This window comes from Myotis myotis, unplaced genomic scaffold, assembly GCF_014108235.1.
Source record: "Myotis myotis isolate mMyoMyo1 unplaced genomic scaffold, mMyoMyo1.p scaffold_m19_p_1, whole genome shotgun sequence".
Taxonomy (NCBI): domain Eukaryota; kingdom Metazoa; phylum Chordata; class Mammalia; order Chiroptera; family Vespertilionidae; genus Myotis; species Myotis myotis.
The window spans coordinates 20,469,456-20,477,467 of record NW_023416313.1 but is presented as its reverse complement, the minus strand read 5'-3'; positions in this window follow the sequence as shown (position 1 = coordinate 20,477,467).

The window sequence follows — 8,012 nt, the reverse complement described above, 5'->3', positions numbered from 1 at the left end:
TGCTCTTCCCATTCTATATTCTTGATTTTTTTATAGACTTATTGCAGCTACTAGAGGATCGGTGCACAAAAATTTGTGCACTCAGGGAGGTCCCTCAGGCTGGCCTGCACCCTCTCACAGTCAGGGAGCCCTCAGGGGATGCTTGACTGATAGCGGGGAGTGGAACAGGCCTAAGCCATCAGTTGGACATCCTTAACGCTGCAGCTACCACCACTGAGCTCTCCAGCCTGTGAGCCTGGCTTCTGGCTGAGTGACACTCCCCCTGTGGGAGAACACTGACCACCAGGGGGCAGCTCCTGCATTGAGCATCTGCCCCCTGGTGGTCAGTGCACATCTTAGCGACCCATCATTCCACTGTTTGGTCAATTTGCATATTAGCCTTTTATTATATAGGATGTGTCATCCTAAAAAAAAATTAATGAGGATTTAGAGTAGGCATTGTTATGATCATAGAAGCATTCTTTTGGAGACTTTTTTTTAAAATTTAATTTTGTACTGTTAAGATGCCTCTATGTCACATGTTGCTGTAGGTCTTATTTTGTGTATTGTATAAGAAGGCCAATGAGTGAACATACCTCAGTGTGTATATATCCACTGTTCTGTGGATACATATTTGGTTTTCTGTAGGTTTTTTCTATTGTGAACAGTGCTTCCTGGAAGTGCTTTCACAAGTCTCCTATTAAAGATGTGCAAGAATGTCCTTGTATATATGCCTAGCAGTAGAAGTACTGGACCATAGGGTCTATGAATGATCCACTTTAGCAGATAGTGTTAAGCAGTTTTCCAAAGTGGATTCCCAAAGATTCCTTGGGAACCCACATCCTTTCCAACACTTACGGTTGTCAAATTTTATTTGTATGTTATAGTTTTGTTTCATTTTGTGACTCAAATGGGTATAAAATTGAACCTTTGCTATTCATAAATGTCATTTTCCGATTCACAAATAAGGTGGAACACCCACCTTCATATATTTATTGGGCATACGCATTTCTCTTTTGTGAATTTCCAACATAGAACAGTAACTCTGAATTTCTGTTTTCTGCATAGGTTAATTATCAAATTTGCACTGACTTTACTAGTCAATGTTATTCAATAACTTGTTACAGTCTGTCACTATGTAACATAAATTAATATGACATACATAACATATATATATATATATATATATATATATATATATATATATATATATCTCACCAAAACAAGTATTTTAATAGAAGAGAACATTCTTTAATGACTGACTTAACATTCACTCTTCTACAGATGATTCTCAGTGTTTAAATAAGGAGAGAACTTTATGTACCTCTTTATGTTCATGTGTACATCAACAAATCCTCCATTATATTCTTGACATATAGATTTCTTATTGTAAGTTCTTGATACTTATCATGGATTCTGGAATGTTTACTGTCTTGTGAAGTGAATGCTGTTGCACGCAGAATTGAACACTGTATTTCGGCACAGTCTATACTACACTGATAATTATAGGTTTCTAATTTTACATTATACTTAAAGTATTTATCCATTTACCTACTAAAGTTACATATAGCCACTAATTAGTATGCATCTTTGTGATAAATGCTGGAGATATTTGTGGAGACAGTAATGTCACAATACACACTGAGTGGCCAGGTTATTATGGCCGCCTGACGTTTGTAGGCAAATTAGCTATAATTTCGTGCTGAAGTTGCTAGAGGGCCAGAGCATTATAAATGTCTGAGTAGCACAACATCCTAAGTATCGTTGCTGATCAAGTTCATCCTATCTTGTTGATGGCGTATCCCAATGGAGATGGTTTCTTCCAACAAGACAATGCGCCATGCCACGGTGCTTGTATTGTGCAGGAGTGGTTTCAAGAACATGAGGGAGACTTTACCTTGCTTAGGTGGCCCCCACAATCACCAGATCTCAATCCAATTGAACATTTGTGGGACAAAGTTAAAAGAACCATCAGGCAGCTGGTTCCACAACCATCAAATCTCACAGAACTGGACAGTGCTATTCATCAGGCATGGTGTCAGATTCCTCGCATCACCTTTCAACATCTCTTGGAGTCAATGCCAAGAAGAATCGCTGCAATATTGAAGGCAAAAGGTGGCCCAATGAAGTACTGATGGGGTGGTCATAATAATCTGGCCAGTCATAATAATCTGGCCACTCAGTGTACATTCTCATGGAATTTATAGTTTAATGAGTAATGTTAAAATATAATTTTAAAGGGTACAATTATGACTCATGCAAATATAACATGGACACCTGTTATAAGATTTTATTCAACTATTTATTAACAAAGTGTCTTAGAAACAGTTCAAAAAGCATTTGAGAAGCTAGGCTATTTTCTCAAAGTAAGTCACATCCAATGGGGCAAGAAGAGATTAATCTCTGTGGTTGTCTTGTTTACTGAACCAAAATTATTTGTATACATAACTAGCCCCAAATTTTCCCTACAGAGCTGTAAACTATCCACGACAAGATAAGTCAAATCCAGGATTGCTCTGACAAAGCACCCAACAGCACCTTTTGCCTTTTACCAAGTCACAGATAAATTTTCTGACAGTGTTACTAAGTGAACAGGTAATTACAGGCAGGGACATTACGATTAATGTGTCTATGATAACAGTCTGAGTTTATTAGGATTTTTTAAAAGTTAAAGGTCACAGTCACTGCTCAGACTAAATTAGTAATTGGTTCTTAAAGGACAAAGTGATGAACAATGGGATTAAGCAGCCTAGATGTTAGGGAAAAATAGAAGTGAGTGGGCAGAGCGAGAGGTTGAGTGCAACGGAATAAAACAAAGAGTACTGACAGCTAATGATTTCTATGAGAGAAATTACAATCATAATAGCATGCAAAACACCCTGGTGGATATCTCTACTTTATTAGGTACAGAAATGAAGTTCTATGATATTGTTCACCTGGGCTGAAGAGGTCATCTTGGGATATAATGCCCCTGAACTTCTCTTCCCTTATTCTGAAAACATCATCTCTTTACCTGTCAAACAGAATAGGCACCTATGGCATAGACCTGATTCTGCTTGACAGAGAAAGTTTCATCCCTTTCTTTGTATTAAGGGAGGGAAACCTTAAGGACCGTTAAAGACTGAATCAAGAAACACATACCAATCTATTTTGAAAGTTGATATTCTCCATTCTAGTAACATCATGAATGCCATTCAAAGACTTCCTGCAGAACATTTGCAGATTCATTTCTTGTCCAGTGAAAGAGAGTAAATCAGTTGCAAAAGCTGAGGTCACAAATATCAATAATTGCAAGATTATTATTTCTTACCCAAGTCGCTGTATCCCATCACCAATGTCTATTGTTTTTCCTCCTAAATATTTGTTGACTCTATTTCCTTCATTCCTCGGGTCTTACTAAACTAGCATCGTTTTTGGACTGTTCTTCTACCACAACTTATGTCTCTGATCACCTTCGTATCCATCTCACATGCCACTCCCAGGCCCTTCTCACTGAAGTAAGAGCCTGGCCATGGCCCTTCCTCTGGTTAAAATGTTTTAAAAGTGCCCTCCCCACCCCAACACACACACACTGGGGGAAAATGTAAGCCCATTTTCCATGACAGAAATACTACTATGTGGCTCCATACCAACTTTTCCAGACTCAGTGCCCTGTCACACTAAGTTATCAGACTCACTCCTGAAGTTTGCATGTGTCAGTCGAACTTACACTATGTGACAGGCACATGGCACATAAGAGAAGTGGGGTGAATGCCATGCTTAGAAAGAAAACTGCAATGCTCACTCGATACTTTGAAGTGTCTGGATTTCAATCTTTACTTTCCCATTTAGAATTGTGTGGTCTCTGCAAGCTCTTTAACAAAAATTGAATATTTTTAAAAGATGACATTGGTTAATAAAAGTATAGAGGTTTCAAGTGTACAACTTTATATACATCACCTGTATATTGCATTATGTGTGTACTAACCAAAGTCACATCACCTTCCATCACCATATATCTGACCCCCTTTACACTCTACTGCACTGCACCCCCTCCCCTCTGGTAGTCACCATGCTATTTTCTGTGTCTATCAGTTTTTTGGTTTTCTTTTTCCTGCGTGTTCATTTATTGCTTTCAGTTTAATATCCCACATATGAGTGAAATCAGAATATTATACTAAGTGAAATAAGTCAGATGGAAAAGGCAAGCTTTTTAATTTTGCTGAACTTCTGTTGAGATAGAAGGATGAAGAGAAAAGAGAAGAGGAGAGGGGAAGGGATGAAATGAGCCATGAGGTTAAGGTGGTTAACCCTGTGTTTAGGGTATTCAGTCTCTCAAAAAAGGGTACCTATTCATAGATGATGCTGTGATAAAACACCTTTGCTGCTCTGAAAGAGAGAATAAAGGCTGATATAAATGGGTGCAGATTAATGTGAATGACATAAACATCAAGTTAATATATTGCAGCAATAACATTTGGGGGTGGAGATTTTAATGTTATTTCAAATATTAATTTCTCCTTTCTATCATAATAAGCATAGTTGTTTTGAATATTGGTGTTTCTAGTAAAGAAGGCAGGAAATACAATCTTATATAATAAAAGCCCAGCAATCGAAACGGCGGAATGACCAGAATGACCAGAGACCAGAACAACTGCAGCCCCTCGCCCAGAACAACTGCTTGACCAGTCATTATGAGGCGCACTGACTATCTCTAGGTCCCTTTCCCCAGCTGGCAGGTTTTCGATTGCCTGATGGTGAACAGGAAACTGGGGGTGGGTGGCAGTGGATGCAGGTGGCACCAGACCAAGGCCCCTACCCTGCCAGTCGCCCCACACGCAAAGGGCAACCTGCAGCAGGGGCGGGGCCAGCGAGCAGGCAGGAACAACCAACCTCTTGGTTCCTCCCCCTGGCCAGCAGTCTCCAATCACTGGATGGTGAATGGGGAAGCAAGGGTGGGTGGTTTCAGGAGGCAGGGCTGTCTGTGGGCAGCCAGGGAAGGTGGCCCTGATTGCAGGCCAGAGCTAGGGACTGTACCTGTGTATGAATTTTATGTGCCAGGCCTCTAGTAGTATATATTAAAGTGAAAGCTCTCTGTCGGAGATACAACAATGCATGACTATTTTCTCTAAAATTTTTGAAAGTGAAATGTTGGTTAAATATCCTACATTTTCTGTGCTTACAACAGGCATCTGAATATTGGAAACATCTATTTTGTTAATATCATCTGAAGAAAAATACAGATGGATGGAAATTTTGCCTGTTACCTGGTAGTTATAAAATATCCCTGAAACAAGAGGGTGAATACAATTGTTTCCAAATAAATCCACCCATCACAACTTACAGCATTTCCTCTACTTTTCTACTGTTCCCCGACTCTGGCCGGTGTCCAGCCTGTTAGAGCTGTATTTGTAAAATCAACTCTGGGTTTGCAGATGGGCTTCTTGCCAAGACCTTGTAATCAATGATCCTATCTTTCTATTTAATGTTAATACGGCTTGTAGGTGCCACTGATGGGATTGTTCAAAAAGTCAGATGTGCCTTTTGTAACAGATTAAACATAATCTTTAATTAATGGATCTGTAAAAGGAAAGGAAAATCCAAAGCTACAAGCTCTTTGTATCCTAGACACAGGCAACTTGACATTTGCATTGAAATCTCTTCATTTTGTCTTTTATAGAATAATGCCTCTCCTTTATCTCTTAAATTAAACAATGCATAATGTTCACTGAGGAACATCATATCACTGTGAAAGTCATATTTAAGGTGTGCTGCAGAATTTTAAGTGTAGGCAAGGGGATTGGTTAAAATGGACCATACAGTTCACAAAACCTGTATGTTTTAAGACTTCATGCAATTTTATCAACAACTTATATTATTTTATTCATATTTGACTAAGTTTTTTTATTATTGACCTTATTACAGATGTACCCCATTTTCCTAAGTAAGTTTTAATTAGCATTATGAATTCTTTCTTAAGGCATGCTTTTAAATAAATATGTATTATTTTTTTTTGCAAATCTACAGACTAACTTCAGGGTTTCATTGGTAACAACCCAAAGCATGTCAGATAATACATTTCTGCACTAAATATATCTTTACTTTATTTCATGACGGATTAATGTATGGACTATTATGTACAAAAACATAGATACCATCACTAAGTATGCTTAAATTATACCTGTATATATATCTATATATATCTATATCTATATATATATAGATATAGATATAGATATATATACACATACTTGAGGCCCTGTGCACCAGCGGGGTCCCTTGACCTGGCCTGTGGGATTGGGCGGAAACTGGCTCTCCAACATCCCCTGAGGGGTCTTGGATTGGGAAAGGGTGCAGGCCAGGCCAAGGGACCCCACCGGTGTACAATCAGGGCCGGGGAGGAATATGGGAGGTTGGCCAGCTGGAGCGGGACTGTGGGAGGGCTCCAGGGTGTATCTAGCCCATCTCACTCAGTACTGATAGGCTGGACCCCAGCAGCAAGCTCACCTACTCGTCAGAACATCTGCCCCCTGGTGGTCAGTGCATATCATAGCAACTGGCTGACTGGTCAACTGCCTGCCTCCTGGTGGTCAGTGCATATCATAGCAAGTGGTTGAGCCACCTTAGCATATCATTAGCATATTATATTTGATTGGTTGAACAGCTGACCAGTGGACTGTACACTTAGCAAATTAGTCTTTTATTATAAGAATATATATATATATATATATATATATATATATATATATATATATATATATTTAGTTAGTTATTACATGTGGGAGATAAGTCATTTTATTTCCTTAAAAGCAATCATCCTGATAATGCAGTTTAATATGCATTAAAATATTTTAACATATAGTCTTACTTCCAAGGAGATAAAGATTTTAAGTTGACAATATTCATTAGAGTTTGCATTTATGCTCTTCAACTGTACAGCATAATTTAGTAGCCTGTTCTTGGCTGGGCAGTTTGGAATTAGCCTTTCTAATTACTAAACTAATTTGCTATTCAATTTGTTAGAAATGTCCAGAGATTATAGTTTTCAGCATATCTGGAAAAACATATGAGAAAGTAACTAGATAATATCATTATCAATGATAGGAAAGGTCTGGAGTAAGAGGATAAGGCTGACATTCACTTTAAAGTTGTACTATGATGACCTGGGGTGGGGGCTAAAACAAATCAATGAGGAAAAAGGTGGATATCTGTAATACTTTCAACAATAAAGATATATTTTTTAAAAAAGTTAAATTCTCTTCTGCATTACATTTAATGATGGTGTAGAAGGGATAGCTGTATGGTACAGGGCATCACATATCCAATTTATACTTTGTATTTTTAGTTAATAATATTCTGTGTATGTAAATATGTTGTTTTGGATGCTATTGATAGCATGATTCCTTCACTGAAGATCCAGAGTCCTAGAACTTTGTGTATGTTTGCAGTAGGGATGAGGGTAAGAGGTGTGTGTGTGTGTGTGTGTGTGTGTGTGTGTGTGTGTGTGTGTGTGTGTATGTGTGTGTGTGTGTGTGTGTGTGTGTGTGACCTGAGGGATGTATGTCAGAGAGAATGGAGAGGTTAACAGTGGCTAAACTTACAGGGTAAAGTACATTATGTAAAGTGATTTCCAGATTATTTTTAAAGCAATGAGGATGATCACCAGGGTTTAGGCAAAGTAACTAAATGTTTGGCTCTAGATTTTAAGGATTATCCCACATGTTCTAGAAAGGATAATGATTTCTGGTGAGGTAAGCAGAGTTTAAAAGAAGAATAACTAATTAGCTATTATAGTAATGGTGATGAGTAATGATGGCATTTGAGCAGGAGTGGGAGTAAGGTAAAATGGAAAGAGTCAAGAGATATGAGGATGTATAATTGATAGAATAGATTATGTGTTAAAAGTGGGGTGAAGAAAAAGGAAAAAATGACTAGCGACTCTCAAGGCTAAAGTTTGAGAACACAGTGGTAACATTTGTTGAAGCAGGTTACGAGGAAGATGAAAAGATTACTAGGCCAAAGAAAAAGATCATGATGCTAGAAAAGTTGATATA